At 40.8% G+C, this 17,189-nt stretch overlaps 1 long non-coding RNA gene across 1 annotated transcript in view; it reads right to left on the reverse strand.

The window, feature by feature from the left end:
• Positions 1 to 11,016: 11,016 nt before the first annotated feature.
• The window catches only part of LOC133246244 (uncharacterized), a 34,551-nt gene continuing 28,378 nt past the window's right edge, over positions 11,017 to 17,189 (reverse strand). Inside the window, exon 4 of the long non-coding RNA XR_009735976.1 lies at positions 11,017 to 11,967. This is a non-coding gene — a long non-coding RNA (uncharacterized LOC133246244). The remainder of the gene's footprint in view (positions 11,968 to 17,189) is intronic.

Here is a 17,189-nt window from a genome sequence, read left to right on the forward strand (position 1 = left end):
CAGCTATGTAGAACGAAACAGTGCCCTAAGGGGTGGGGAGAAACAAGATAGGAGGAAGCCTGAATGACTGCACAAAGCAAATGGACCCACTCATCCATCCTGGACTGGTTTGTGAATGAGGAAAGAAAAAATCTTGGGACTTCCCTTAAGTGGTTAAGACTTTGTCCTCCAAAGCAGGAAGTGTAGATCTGATCTCTGATTGAGGAATTAAGATCCCACATGCTGTGGGGCCAAAAAACCAAAACACAAAACAGAAACAATATTGTAACAAATTTAAAAAGACTAAAAATCACCCACATCAAAAAATCTTTGTTCCATAAGCCACTGTTTAGTAGGGCCTCTTTCTGAAGACGGGCTTCCCTTGTGGCTCAGCCGGTAAAGAATCCACCCGCAATCCAGGAGACCAGGGTTCAATCCCTGGGTTGGGAAGATCCCCTGGAGAAGAGAATGGCTACCCACTCCAGTATTCTGGGCTGGAGTATTCCATGGACTATTTAGTCCATGGGGTCGCAAAGAGTTGGACACAACTGAGCAACTTTCACTTCACTTTCTTAGGACAGCTTAGCTTTCACTCTAAGCAATACAACTCTGTGCTCTGTACTCGTAGGACTGAAGTGCTGTCTGTAATGGGAGTAAACAATTCATCTGAGATTACATCACACTTTGAGTCAACCCACTTTCCAGCACCTAGCACAGGCTCATAATTGCTTATGAAGGCCAACTACAGAAGCCCTATTCTAAAAACAACAGATGCATTGAGTGTTAAGGGGCCAGAACCAGAAGCAATATTTGAAATGACCTAGAAAGCACTGTGTGGTGGAAAGGGTCTCAGTAGCGGCATCAGAAAAATTTGGATTTGAATCCTAGATCTGCTTCTCACTGCCTATGATCCTTGGGCAAGAATCCTAAGGCCTTTAATTTTTAAAGAAAATTTCTAAATAATAATAAAACAGAGGAGGAGGAAAGGAGTATCTGTCTTGCAACATGGTTGAGGAATTATAATAGACATAAGCCAAGCCCAGTGTCAGGGAACACAATAGCCTTCTATAGGTGATTATTATTATTAGCATTTTGCAGACCCTGTGAGAAAAGAACTAAATACTCTCCCACTGCAAAGATCATCTTTTCCTGCACTCACTAAGCCTGCTACTGGAATTTGCCTGTGCTAAAAAAATGGAGAATTTTATTTCCTCACCAAGACAGAAGCACATTTTGCTTTGAATCTTCCTGTACCCCTCTTCAAATCTAGTATTGTGGACCAAAATAACTTATACCAAGAGAGCAAATATAGTTAATAAAAGCAGAGGAGAAGAGATCTGACTCTACGTTAAATTTATTTTAGTGCCAGATTTTGCATCACTTTTTCCTGGAAGCCTGTTTCACTGGATTTTAAATGTGGCAAAAGCAGAAACCCCAAGCCTCATTCATGCCATCCTCCTCCAGCTTAAAACATTTCACACCCTGGCATGCATTCTGCAAACATTCAATAAATACTAAATGAGTCATATAACTTTAAACCCATAAAAGTCTTTAGAGATTATCCAGTCTTGCTCTCATCTTTCAGATCAATTTCTTCATCCACTCATTGAGTCAATATATATTTATCAGGCGCTATAATATGCTGACAACTGGGACTGCACAAGAGACGTGGAATGTGACATCACAATTGGGTAAGAAGACTCGCTCAAAGTCAAGCTATTAGAATTAGGAATAGCATGTAGGTCTCCCAATGGCAGTGGTCTTCTTATAGAGTCTTGAGCATACTAAGATCTTGCTCAGCAGGGCCCTTGGCTGTCTTAGTTCCCCACTGCCCCCAGATCTTTGCAGGGCTATCTCTTTATCCTTCACAGCTTTGGCCAAAGAGACTTTGCTTGATCATCCCAATTAAAACTTTTAACAACCTCCTTTCCACAGCTGATGACAAAATCAGCCTATTCGTAATGAAAACAAACATATATCTAATATTCTAAAAGTTAAAAACCAATGAATAAAAATATCCTTAATGTTTTGCCCCCTTGAAGTCCTACTCCCCTGAAGGATGACCAGGAAGACTGTGACCTCCCTCCTTTCTTCTTAAATTGTGTCTAAATCTTTTTTCAGTGGATATTTTATCTTGTCTGAAATGATTCCTCATTTTTTTAAAAACGTTTTCCATGAAATGTTAATGCTTTTCAACATGTATTTATTATGCTGTGTATGTAAATATATGTTTCCCCATGAACACTGTGTGGGAAAGTTAATAAATACATACGTATTTCCATCAAAAAATCAAGAACATGCTCTCTCATAACCACAGTATAGTTATTAAAATCTATAAAAGTAACATTGATACCCAGATCTCATGCATCCTACAAATATCGTTTAATTTTCATCAATTGTCCTAACATTTTATAGCAAAAGGCAAAAAAGAATTTGTACTACTCAAGGATCCAACCTGAGATCATAAATCTCCTTTAATCTCCTTTAGTCTGGAAGAATTCTTCAGTCTATCTTTGTTTTTCCTGACCTTGACATCTGGAAGAATATAGGTCAGTGATCTTATGCAGTAAGTCTCTAAATTCAGGTTGGTCTTATATTTTCTCAAGATTAGAATCAAGCTATATCTATTTGACAGGAATCTCACAGATACTGTGTTCTTCTCATTGCATCTTTTCCGGTAACACACAATTTCCATTTATCCCATTTCTGATTATGTTAATTTTGATTACTTGGTTAAAGGGGCTAGATTTTGCCACAGTGGTTACTATTCTTTTCTCTGTTAGAGAAAACAAAGACATAACATACCCAGGAAAAGCCAGGATGGAATCCCATATTTTCAAAATAGCTCTATATAACTCTCTACGCCTTTTGTCCCGATCACTAACCAGGAGTGACCAAGAGGAATAAATCCTTCTTGAAACAGCCACGTTAAGTGACCAAATTGCCTTACTAAAGTGTGTGGACCAAGAAAAGGTAAGGGACAAAGAATCATAAACTTTTCTTAGTTGATTTTTAAGATTGCCATTCCAGCACTCAACAATACTGCAGATGACAGAGAATATGGAATGTCCATTAAATTATTTGACTATTAGGCCATTGTTAGATGGTCTTTGCAAAAGATCCAGAAAGCCTAACAGATGACACAGTTTAGCTGTAAAGGCCACAGTGATGTGGCTAGAGTTGGCTATTTGGACTGGAATAGTAGTACCATACCCTGACAAACTGTGAAAGCAGAGAGGCAATATCAGTAGTCCCTAAACGGGATGAAAATTCAGTGGAGTCAATCTGCCAGAAACAAGAGGTAATGTTGCATGTAATGTGGCCTCCTTCACCACTGAACAAATAGGCCAAATTTTAGCAGGAGTCACACGTCTGGGATGCAGTGAAAGACTCTGCATCCACAAGAAGCATCCTTCAGTGTGCCCAGCCTGTGCTGGTGGATGTGCTGCCACGCCCAGCACAATGATGGAACCAGATGGAATGGTGGCAGTCTTGATCATAGCCTAATTCTAGTTCTTCTGAGCAGAAAACGGACCTTTACCTTTATGTAGCTCAAGTGAAGTCTGACGGGCAGACATGATATGTTTACCCAGTTCATGACACAAAGAGGAATATCTTTAATCTACCAGTCTTAGTCTTCCAAGTGGCAGACAAACTGGCAAGCCATTGGTAAACCACCCTAGAGTCAGTAGGGGTCCTTAAGAGTGTTGTCCAAGGCAAAGGTGATTTAGTCCATTGTGCAGAAGTTGGTCTTCAAGAACTCTTTGGGGTTGGATGACTGCTGCCACCTAGTGGACACCATCAACTTCCAACTTCGCTGAAGCATCAGAGAACTTGGTAAATTTAGGTGAGACCACAGACTTGATTACTCACAGCACAGCAAGCATGACGAGTATTAGCATGCTTACATTGGTTCCTACTGCCCCCAAGTCCTATGAAAGCAACGTGAAGGCCCCAGATAGGATCCCATATGAAGTCACAATTCATGTATATGAAGCATCATTACCCAGGAGGCATCCAGCAGTGGAAACCACGGCAACAATTCACTGGACTGACCCAGGAGCCCCACCCACTAGGCCACTTTAGCTTTGCTTCCCCACTTCAAATAGTGTCCAAATAATGAAGAAAGTTGCATTATGGGAGAGAAATACTTATCTTTAAGAATTAACCAATTTTACAGCAAGTGGCAAGCAAGCTTACTCTTTTGTCCCAGAGGGAGATATTACCTCATCCTTCAAAGCTGTTCACTGCAGATACAACTCTAAGAAATAGCCTAGGTTAAGAGAGGTCAGAACATTACGTTCTTGGAATATTCAGCAAGATGTGTAGAGAGGCAGGACAGGCCTATGGAGGCATTTTCCCTCTGGAGAAAAGTAATAATTATAAAGGTCTGCATTGTAGCATTCATTTACTAATTTCCTGGTTTAAATACTCCCACCATGGCTGACTTCTAGAGAAGGAAATGGCAACCCACTCCAGTATTCTTGCCTGGAGAATCCCACTGACAGAGGAGCCTGGAGGGGTACAGTCCATATAGTCGCAAAGAGTCGGACATAACTTAGCAACAAAACGATAACATGGCTGACTTCAAGCTACTATTATGACATTCACGTCAAAGTTGGGAAGAGAGGAACCACCACTTGCTGAACTGCCCATTGGTGACTCTAACTTGAATCAATTATTACTGTGATTGTTGCCCTTGACTTTGAAATGCCTATTTGAATCTTTTATTCTTATTATTTGAAACTTTGTTTAGTTCTACACATGCTTTCACAGACTATTATTTTCCCTACTTTCAAATGTATTCCTGCATAACTTTTCAAGAGTATATCATTAACTTTTTATAGTTTATTTACATGTAGTACAAGAGCATCCCTCCTCTTAGGATCCTGAAATAATTTCTGGAGAAGTCTAGCAGGGGTATTTTTAAATCACAGATTTAAAAGAACCCATAAATTTGAAATGTTGAGAAATCGGGTGTGAAAGTTCCAATCTCTGGCTGATAGTCAAGCCCTTGCATTTCTTTCTGAATCTTTAGTAAACCATCAAACCAAATTTATAAATTTCTAAGTCTGTGGTCATTTCTCCAACATTATCTGGTTTGAATTTTCTTCTGCCTTTATTCACTTTGTTGATTATCTTACTGCTTTTAGAAGGCAAAAACAAGGATTTTGTCCACACAATTTACCATTTTATCCCCAGCACCCAGAGTAGTGCTTAGTATGTAAAGGATACTCAATAAATACACAATAAGTAAATTAATTCTGCTTTCTGTTCTAGTACCTATCTCACCTCAGAGGCTGCCTCTGCATTCAGTCACTTCTTTGAATGGTGCTCATGCAAATGGCAATCAAGATGGCAAATAGAAGCTCCACATTTTTCCTCTTATAATTAAACCTTGATTGGGTGTCAGGACATCTGATATCTCAGTGCTGCCACTCATACACCATGTGCTTTATTGCTCAGTCGTGTCAGACTCTTTGCGAGCCCATGGACTGTAACTCTCCAGGTTCCTCTGTCCATGAGGATTCTCCAGGCAAGAATACTGGAGTGGGTTGCCATGCCCTCCTCCAGGGGATCTTCCCAACTCAGGGATCGAACCCAGGTCTCCCACATTGCAGGCACATTCTTTACCATCTGAGCCAGCACAGAAGCCCATTCATACCCTGTCAAAGCAAACAAGTCATTAAACCTTTCTGTGACTCAGTTTCTCCATCTAGAATGTTCAAGGATCTCCTGAAAGAATGGTTTCAGTTTTCATTGTTGTCTCTGGGGCCATGCAGTGCTGAGTATGTATCAGTGGGTTTTTATCTCATTCTAGTAACATCTTTGTGTCTGGAGGGTGGTGGGAGGATAGAGATGAACAGTGGTAGTCTTGCCTTTCTGTCACCAGTAGAGTGATTCAGAAATTCTGAATTTTCTTTGAAGGCAGTTTCTCAACTTCCCTTTAACCAGGATCCAAACCATTCTTCTGACATGCTTCCCAAACTCATCCATTATTTCATCTATAAAATGGGGCCAATAACACCTACATTACAAGGCTGTGGTGATAGTTAAATCAGACAACCTAAATTGGTAGTTCTCAAAGTGGGGTTCCTGGACGAGCAGCTCCAGCAGCATCTGCCACTAGCTGCTTAGAAATGCACAATCTTGGGCCCTACCCCATTTTCTGAAGCAGAAACTCTGAAGCTGCTGAGCTGCATTGGTTAAAAATCCTTCTAGGTTATTCTGGTTCACATTAAAATTGGAGAACCACTTTAAAGAGATGAAATCAGTTGACACTTGTTTGACCATCAAGTGTCTGCTTTTCACTTATTCATTCCTATTTGTTAGCCACCCAAACCCAGCCCAGCTAAGCTGCAGAAATGTCTATCCTCACCCCATTTGGCAGATGTGAACAGTAGCGAAGTGAAGTGAAGTGAAAGTCGCTTAGTCGTGTCCAACTTTTTTCAACCCCATGGATTGTAGCCCACCAGACAGCTCTGTCCATGGAATTCTCCAGGCCAGGATACTGGAGTGGGTTGCTATTACCGTCTCCAGGGGATCCTCCCAACCCAGGGATTGAACCTAGGTCTCCCACGTTGCAGAAGCTTCTTTACTGTCTGAGCCACCAGGAAAGCCCAAGAATACTGGAGTAAAGAGGGTCTACTCTTTTTAGAGTAGACCCTTTCTATAACCTGATATAGGCTGCTTGGGCTGCTTTTGCTCTTGCCCACAATTATTGCAATTTGACAAAAATTTACCTCCATGTTTATATTTTTCTTTCTTTTATATATTCTCTTTTTATTTGTCAGGGAATTGGTTCAGTAGACATTTTGTGCATCTATAGGTAGCTAAGTGACTGTCTGCATGGCAGGTTTTAGCACTTGGTGGGACATAGATTGAAGAGCACAGTGTCCTGAATCAAACGGCTCACCCCATCTGGGTGACACTGGACAAGTTAGCCTTGGTGAAGCCTGAATTTTTCTAATAAAAAATGGGGTTAACAACAAGAAAAGTCTCCATTTATTGAGTATCTCCTAGGTGCCAAGCACTATGCTGGCTATTTCATATATGATGCATATTACCTAAAATTGGGCTTCCCTGTAGCTCAGCTGGTAAAGAATCTGCCTACAGTGCAGGAGACCCCAGTTCGACTCCTGGGTCAGGAAGATCACTGGTGAAGGGATAGGCTACCCACTCCAGTATTCTTGGGCTTCCCTGGTGGCTCAGTTGGTAAAGAATCCACCTGCAATGCAGGAGACCTGGGTTCGATCCCTGGATTGGGAAGATCTCCTGGAGAAGGGAACAGCTACCCACTCCAGTATTCTGGCCTGGAGAATTCCATGGACTGTATATAGTCCATGGGGTAGCAAAGAGTTGGACACGACTGACTTTCACTTTCACCTAATTTAAACAAAAGCCATGAATTATTTTTTTTCTTTAAACATATCTTAAATACTTCTAACATTTTCAACATGATTTTGCAACATTCAGGGCCCATCATTTCCTTTTTCAGTGTAATTAAATGATAGTAAAGATACTTTGTGGGAAAACAGTACCTAACTGATAACTAGCTTTTCAGCAAACTCTGCTAGAATGCCTCAATTCCATTAAGTGAGTGATATCAGTTGGAAAAATGAGGCTAATTTTGCTGCAGGTTTAAAGAAAGAGGAAATAACCTTTAAATAGTGGTCTATCTGCACTTTGCAGTAGAAGTTCCTAGTTCATACTTTATTGAAAAGCACGTTGCTGTTGAATATTGAAAATCCTGGAAGAGTTTTTTAAAGTAATTTAATGTAGCATTTTATGGTTGCTTTTGTAGTTTAGAATTTGCGATGGATATCGAGGGATGTATATGCCTTCTGATCCCTTAGATTTAATCAGACTTCTCGCTTGCTTGCTTGCATAATGGTTTATGGTACCTTTGATGATTTGCAGCCAACCTAGCACTTTTAATAATTTACTGTAAAAGCATTTAATTTTTAATGGACAAGAATGGGTAAGAGGTAACTTTTGCATTGGTAAGTGCTCTCCTGAAGACTAGGAAAAAGGAACAGTATATTTAAATTCCAAACATTATTGAAAAACATGAGTCTTTTATTACCAAAATCAAATGCATAATTGAAGAACATACCTAACCCAAAATTATTATTCATGCCTTATTTAACCAGAAGATAGCACTGCTTTCATGATGCTATCATGAGGATATTTTTTCAAATTCTCATTTTTTTTTCTTATCTTCCATGCTGTTTCAATATTCTGTTCCACTAGATAAAGCATACCTGCCACAGAGTGAGAATATACGTCATTTTATTACATCTTGCTAATCAAGGAAAGCCCAACAAAAGAATAGTTTGTAATGTCTGCTACATACAAGAAATATCTTTCTTTTTTTTATTCATTTTCTTTCAAAGTTTTTCTAAGATCTCAATGTAATGTGCATACCTAGGAATGATTTCACAACTAGTCTTAAAATATCAAGAGTTTCCATGTGGAGAGAAAAATGGGAAGATGCCAGGATAAATATTTTTTAAGACTTGATGGAGGACAAAACATATCTTGCCTTCGGAGGCACATAAAACAAAAAATGCTGCAATAGCCGAATAATCCCTTTTTCAGATATGCCATATGTAAAAATAAGAATGGCTTCACAGGAGTGCTTTCTGGGGAATCAACTAACAGCCTACAGCCCTGGAAATTTACTCTACTCCTCTCACATTCCACAGCTGACTGTCCCCAGGCTTACCCTGAAATGGACTACAGGGAGAACTCTGATGGTCAAGGGTCCAAGTCTGAGCTCTGTTTCTGAACTGCCTTTGGAATTCAGACATCAGAGCATTTGTGTGAGAATGTGAAACTCATTCTCTTTGTTTGGCTTTCAAGCAGTCTTGAGTGTAAACCCTGCTACAGAAGACTGGTTCCCAGGAACCCTTGGTCCTTAGCCAAGGAGTCTGTGCCCGTTGAAAGCACCCCATCTAAAGAGGAGCATTTGAAGATCCAATCACCATTTCCATGCTTGGTTTCCTGGGATAAAAAAGCAGGTGCCAGCTTTTAACTGGTAAACTAGGACTCTATCTATAGCCCACCATCTTTTGGCTTCCTGGTCGAGGTTATATATAAAACAGCTCTTTTCTTTATTAGCCAGATATTCATCTCCACTCTACCTAATGAACAGAAACTTCTAGGTCTAATCAGTTGTCCCCCCAGATGTGAGACAGCAGGAATTGCTCCTGAGCAAATTCAGGGGCACCTGAATTGGGTGACTGTAACAACCCCATGTACACATACCTTTTTCTTCTCTCCAGCTCTCTTAAATTCTTTATCTCATGTCATCAACGTAGACTTGCTGCCTACTTTTAGAGGTAGAGAGCCCTTTGAGATCATTGGCAATCCACAAACTTTTCACCTGAAGAAGAAACTCTGAACTAGCCAACTTGCCCAAGGCTACATGGAAACTGGAAACGAGTTTGCTAAACTGACTGCTTTTCCCATTACATCATATGGTCTCCCTCCTCTCTTCCTCTGTCCCTTTCTCCCTCCTCCCTCCCCTCCCCAACTGCTGTCATCCCTTCTCTTTTTGTTTTAGGCTTCCTCATGGTGCCAACAGTACCAATGAATGTCACTTAGCTGCAAAGGAGCCTTCGTTGCTCAAAACAGTACGTGGGGAGGTGGGGAGAGAGCAGGTATGCCTGACCCTGGTCTAACAACCTTTCTGGCTTAACTGTATTTTTCCTCTTCCTCTTCCAATCAGGTATGCTGCCTCTTTTTTACATTCTGACAACACTTCACAATGAGCAGCTTAACCCCAGCTAATTTGCCAGCCTATTCTCTATGACAGAAACATAATTAAGTTTCCTGGCATATTAATTCCTTTTAATGTCCTTAGTAAGGTTAGGGCTTTGTGAAACAGCTTCAAAAGAGGACAGGGTAATGTGGAAAAGAGTGTTTTAAATGTAGCCTTTTGGGTCCTTACATCCTCCAAAATTTATGGCAACCTAATAAGCATAAGCTGGAATCAAGATTTCCAGGAGAAATATCAATAACCTCAGATATGCAGATGACACCACCCTTACGGCAGAAAGTGAAGAGGAACTAAAAAGCCTCTTGATGAAAGTGAAGGAGGAGAGTGAAAAAGTTGGCTTAAAGCTCAACATTCAGAAAACTAAGATCATGGCATCTGGTCCCATCACTTCATGGCAAATAGATGGGGAAACAGTGGAAACAGTGGCAGACTTTATTTTTGGGGGATCCAAAATCACTGCAGATGGTGACTGCAGCCATGAAATTAAAAGACGCTTACTCCTTGGAAAGAAAGTTATAACTAACCTAGAAAGCATATTCAAAAGCAGAGACATTACTTTGCCAACAAAAGTCCGTCTAGTCAAGGCTATGGTTTTTCCTGTGGTCATGTATGGATGTGAGAGTTGGACTGTGAAGAAGGCTGAGCACCAAAGAATTGATGCTTTTGAACTGTGGTGTTGGAGAAGACTCTTGAGAGTCCTTTGTACTGCAAGAAGATCCAACCAGTCCATCCTAAAGGAGATCAGTACTGGGTGTTCATTGGAAGGACTGATGTTGAAGCTGAAACTCCAATACTTTGGCCACTTCATGCGAAGAGTTGACTCATTGGAAAATACCCTGATGCTGGGAGGGATTGGGGGCAGGAGGAGAAGGGGACGACAGAGGATGAGATGGCTGGATGGCATCACCTACTTGACGGACATGGGTTTGGGTGAACTCCGGGAGTTGGTGATGGACAGGGAGGCCTGGCGTGCTGCGATTCATGGGGTCGCAGAGTCGGACACGACTGAGTGACTGAACTGAACTGAACTGAGTACCTAAAAGACTTCCCAGGTGGTGCTAATGGTAAAGAACCCACCCGCCACGACAGGAAACATAATGAGACACAGGTTTGATCCCTGGGTTGGGAGGATCCCCTGGAGGAGGGCATGGCAACCCACTCCAGTAGTGTTGCCTGGAGAATCCCATGGACAGAGGAGCCTGGAGGGCTACAATCCATAGGATCACAAAGAGTCAGATATGACTGAAGTGACTTAGCATGCAGCACAAATACATTAAGTGATACACCAAAGGATTAACATCGGCATGGAACTAGAGTAGGGTAGAGGGCTTCCCAGGTGGCTCAGTGGCAAAGCATCCGGAGATGAGGATTCAATTTCTGGATCAGGAGGATCCCCTGGAGAAGGGAATGGCAACCCACTCCAGTATTCTTGCCTGAGAAATCCTATGAACAGACGAGCCTCGTGGGCTACAGTCCATGGGGTCATAAGGAGTCAGACACAACTGAGGGACTGAAAAACAAGAGTAGGGTACAGTCCAGGAGGGAGATTATTAATTCATTTTAGCCCATCTTTTCAAAGATAGAAAAAATAAATAAAGCAAGAACAAAGGCAGGAAGGAAGGAAGGGAAGAAAATATGCCTAAGCCACAATAAAATTTGTATGCTTGAAATTAGAAGTATATCAGAAAAATGTTTTAAATATTGTAAATAAAAGGGCTAAAAGTATAATACAGGCTAGTTTGCAGTTCTTTATAATGCTAGGTTTTGGTGAAAAGTAAAAGGGTCTATAAATGTCTTTTTTATTCTTTTAGCAGTTAAAGAAAGGAAAATTCTGAGTTATGGACTGTTAGTGAGTATAGATAAGAAAAATATCTCTGCTATGAACGGGTGCTAGAATTTTTCATATACAGTATATGATTCATGTCTATACAAGGGGAAAAAACAGACTAAATACCAGTCAATCTTGTATTTTTGGCAGGCCAAATGATTAACCATTTCACATCAGAGTCAATCTCAATCTAATCATCCGTCTGGGAATTAGTCACTATAATGGAAAAAAGTACTTAACTCCGAAGGGTTCATTCATTAATCATATATCAACAGCCCAGAGAGGTAATTCTTCTGCTTAAGTTCCCAAGCTTTCATTCACTCCTTCAGCAGTTATTTGTTGAACTCTTACAATGAGCCGGGTGCTCTGTAGGACACTGAGAATAAAAACACACTCCTTAAAATAAAGAAAATTGTAGATTAGAGAAAAATAAAAAATAAATAAACTAGCTCATGATCTAAACACTGATATGGACTTGAGAAAAAAAGAACTACATATCCACCCTAGGGCAAGTTGAGAAATCTTCACAGAGGAAGTGACATCTAAGTCAGACTTAAAGGATAAATTGAAGTTCATCTCAAAGTTCCCAATGAAAACCAAGGCTTAAAAATCAAGGAGCCCCAGTTTACGAATACCTCCATTAGGTTAGTATTTCCCACTATGTTCCTAGATCTTATCTGAAAAAATAGGTTTTCAGGGTCAAAAGAAAGTTAGGAATGCTCATGCGAAGAGTTGACTCATTGGAAAAGACTCTGATGCTGGGAGGGATTGGGGGCAGGAGGAGAAGGGGACAACAGAGGATGAGATGGCTGGATAGCATCACCGACTCAATGGACATGAGTCTGAGTGAACTTCAGAAGATGGTGATGGACAGGGAGGCCTGGCGTGCTGCGATTCATGAGGTCGCAGAGAGTCGGACATGACTGAGCGACTGAACTGAGCTGAACTGAACCCATTAAGTAATTTTCTTTACAGCAGGACTTCTTAGAACCTTTGTACAACAAAATATATACCAACCAAATACATGAAATGACACCCCAAGTGTCAACGCCGGTTACTCTAAGAGCAGAGAACTGGAGTAGAGGGAATCAATGCACAAAAGACAAGGGCATAATGCAGTGATTCCAGGCTTAAGGAAAACCCCTCTTCCTTGTAGAACTTGAGGGTCTACTTGCCTGTGTAAACATTTTGTCTTATTTGCAGTCTGTTCTCATGGATTTATTTTCATTTGCATTTTGGACTAAGATAAGAAAAGGTGTTTATACGTTCCACTAATGAATATTTGAATCTCTGCTGAAAAAAGCTGCAGATGAATCTTAACATTTATTATTACTGGCATTTATTATACTGCTATCAACACTGCAATAGTTCTCATTCCAAAAAGACCATCGTCTTACAGGATTCTGGAGAGGCCCTGCCACCAGTTTGTTTGGTGTCAGTGCTATAGAACTAGGAAACCCGGAGTAAGATGAATAATATACATGCATATGGTTGGTAATAATGCACTAATAACTAAGTCAAATAGAAACCCAGAAATCACTTTTCTTCTTTGTATAATTATCCACCAACAGATTAAGAATCAGATCTTCCCTTCCTGCTCACTGCATGTATATGAAATAATGTGTTGAATTATGCTTTTTCTATTTGTGAAAAAAGTACAATGTAAGTATATTTTAAGGAACACTAAATATTAATAAAAAGGAGGGAAATGCAAATGGCCTAGATAACATAGTGAAAGATGGATGACTCAGTGGGTCACTATTCCTGTGAATAGAACTTCAGAAACTACAGATAAAGACAGACTTCAAGCCTCTTATATGACACTATTTAAAGCATTTGCTACCTGTATAATAGGCTGGAAAGGGACTATGCAATTGATGAAGGGAGATTTAGATCTATGACTTACATTATCATGATGAATCCTATATTAATATTAAAGTTCTATCCATCACATTGGAAATTTCCCCCAGAGGGTTTTTAACATTTCCCTGGTGACTGCCTCAATATGTAAATCAATGCCATTCTGAGAGGCCAGAGAAGACTCTTTGCATATAACTTTTTCTACATTACATTTTTTCCCATTTTATTTCTGTACACATTGAGTCCATTTTAGTCTTAGAAAAAAGTCACCCTGTCTTCAGATAATCCAAGTTCATATGTCTGTCACAAATGCTCTCATTGAGCCATTCCATACTGTTTCCTATTTCCCTTTTGTCTGCTGATAGTAAAATTAGCAGCAGTAAGAGGTCTGCTCCATAGGCTTAGGAAACTTGGCACAAGCTATTAGTACAAGCAGTAAATGCTGGCCAGCTTATATTTTGTAGCCTGTAAAATGTTGGATATAGTGGCTCAGATTCTTTGGTTGGTGGCCACAGCCTGCAAATGTCACATTTCATCAAAATCACTTCAGCAACTGCTGTTCACATGTCCGTCCAAAAAGAGAGAGAGGGTGACACAATTGGATCATGTGGGAATGGAGCTGGTCTCTTGATACTAATTTGCAGTGTATTAGGAGAAATGCTGCCCCAGGTTCTCGGGTGTAATAGTAACCTGGGGATCTCCTTGACCCTAAGTATAAGATACTCCAAACTGAACCGCAGATGAGATTTGGAGTAGGGGTGAAAGAAAAGAATAACAGGCCAAAAATCATCTACTGATTCCTTCTTCTGGACCAGAAAGAAAACTTGGAAGATAAAAGTCCATCTTCTCTCAGCCTTCCATTTCTGCTCGCCTATCTCCCAGCCTGCATCCCACCACCTCTTCCTCAAGCCTACAGTGAACTCTAGAAGACAGTATAATAAGAATCATAGCAGCAGTGATTACAGCAACTTTTGAGGGAACTTGCAGGACAGATGACTCAGCCAGCCCTGCAGAGCATTTGCTCAACTTTTTCTCCAAGTGGGCTGGTCAGAACCTTTGACTGGAGCAGTGAACAGAGAGAAGAGGACACTGAGTGGATACCCTTTACCCCACAGCTTAACTTTTTCCAGATGTAGCCAAACCAACATCACCCTCCCAAACTCCCTTCTCACAATTTACCCCTCGGAAGGTGTCCCAGAGGAGGGCGTGCATCCTCTGCCCAGGCTCTCGCTTGGGGTCAGCATAACTCAGAGCATCCTGAACTCTGACTGTTTGTAGTCAGAGGAAAGGGCTGTGGGACCCAACACTTGGCCTCTTAGATGGAGAGCATCTACTGCCAGCAATGGAAGGGAGAAATTACCTGGCAGATTTTTCATTTGAAAAACTTAATAAATTTTTAAATCTTACTCTTTCAAAAGAAGCCATAAATGGGTCAAATGATACAGAATAGTAAAATGGATGTGATATGAATTCTTTATAATTATGGAAATGGCAGCTTCCCTATTGGTTACATGAGTCATGTAACATGTAATTCCCCATCTTGGGTTATTAATAATGGATACACAGTTATCATATTGTTTTAATGAACACTTCTGAAATACTTTCTGTCACTAAAAGCAAATATTTTATTGTAGGCAGATATGGTTGTAGGATTGAACTAGAATGTCCCATTATTACTACCTCTAGTTTAGTGTAAATACTGTCAAAAACAATGACAGAGAGTGGTGAAGCTAATTACCAGAAGAATATATATCTATATTTGGAATTATACACAAGAGTCTTATTTTTACTATCTCCAAAATAAACACTCCTTACTCATCTGTATACAGTTCATTACATAGAGGGAATTTGGGAGTGTTTCCAAGGAAGACTACCCAAGTATCAGGCAAACAATGGTAAATCTGCCAATTTACTAGAAAAATAAACTTTCTTGCTCAAAAGGCCATGAACCATTCTACTCTGGATCACAGAACTCACCTGATCTTAGTAAACTCAGTGCAAAGAAATGAGGCAAGCCAGTATCACCACAGCTATATAGAGTGTGTGAAACATTTAGGAAAGAGGCTCAAGTTGAGAAGAGCGTAGGACCGTTAGGGACCAAACCACCTGGTCTTGAAATTCTCAGGACAGACCTTCATATCTGGTGCTAAGCATAATGCTAGAAACGGGAACACCTCCAAATGCCAGAGAGGAGCACCTGAGCCAGGGCTCTCACCTGCCACGGGAAAAAGGGAATCTTACAGGCTCTCAAAGTTGGCATCGCTTTTGATGGATATATGGAGAAATATCTGGGAACTGTGCCCTTGGCTGCCCCTGGGGAAGGGAGATCTACAGTTTATTTTGTTTTGTTTTTATCATCAAAGCCCCACATGAGCCACAAAAATATCACACAAGAACACCTGCTTGCAAAAACAAAGACCCAGATGGCACCAATGAAAGCACTTGTCTGCTGGCATCACCGGGGCAGGATAGAGACCTCCTGAGCACCTTTGGAGAGAATGGAGAAATAGCCACACCAACACAGGATGGTTCAGATGCCCTTTGACTGCACATTAGAACTTAGTTTTTCACCAGCTTAGCAAGTAGTTTTCCTCTGCACAGTGAATTGGATTCAGGGAGAGAAGAATTCAGGTTCTCTCTAACACTGTCTTTCTTACTGTTTTGAATAACTATAGTACTATCTTCCCAGTAGCACCACCCGCCCCCAACCCTTCACAGGTTTGCAACTGGATCTTCTATGTTACTGCAATGTGACGCACCCTGGCTACAGGTTCAGGATGGGGCACCTTAACTAGACTGGGCCAATCAGAGTCCATCCCTGCACACTGAATCTGAAACTGAGATAAGGCAGTTTTTCACAGGGTGGCTGAAATTGCAAAGAGGTCAAATCAGTCAATCCTGAAGGAAATCAACCCTGAATATTCACTGGAAGGACTGATGCTGAAGCTGAAGCTCTAGTACTTTGGCCACCTGATGCAGAGTTGACTCACTGGAAAAGACCCTGATGCTGGGAAAGACTGAGGACAGGAGGAGAAGGGGGCAACAGAGGATGAGATGGTTGGATGGCATCACCAACTAAATGGGCATGAGTTTGAGCAAACTCGGAGACAGTGAAGAATAGGGAAGCCTGGTGTACTGCAATTCATGGGGTCACAAAAAGACACAATTTAGCAACTGAACAGCAACAACAAAACCCAAAAGTTATTGGCAAACAGAGAAGCAGAGAGATCAAGACAGCAGTAGGAGGGAATAATGAAGCTGATGCACAGAGAGAAGAAATGAAAATGCAGGAGAAAGTCCCACTGGTGATTAGAGTACCAGGCTCTAGGTGTTTCATAGGTCCCGGTCTCATCCATAAGACATCCCAGTCTCCTTCTATTAAATTCCTCCTTTTGTTTAAACACATTAGAAATTTCAGTAATGTACAATCACGGACTTGAGTACTCTATCAGGTAAAGGAGAGCCTAGTTTAACAGCTGTGCCAATAATGAAATCCTCAAGCACAAAACATTTACACAAACAAGAAACTGCTCAAGAGGCAGGGAGGTCCAAAGTGAACCCACATGGAATTTTTCTCTCTTCCATCTCTCACCATACCCTGCTTAGCCTGGGTATCAGAACTGTCTAAGATTCTAGGATTCCTTCTTCCTGGATATTTTAATCCAAATGAGACCAAGTTAAGATATACATGAAGAAAAGTTTTAAAGTGGTAAATTTAAACAAACAAAGCAGCCTAAG

Source organism: Bos javanicus, chromosome 4 (assembly GCF_032452875.1).
Source record: "Bos javanicus breed banteng chromosome 4, ARS-OSU_banteng_1.0, whole genome shotgun sequence".
Classification (NCBI taxonomy): domain Eukaryota; kingdom Metazoa; phylum Chordata; class Mammalia; order Artiodactyla; family Bovidae; genus Bos; species Bos javanicus.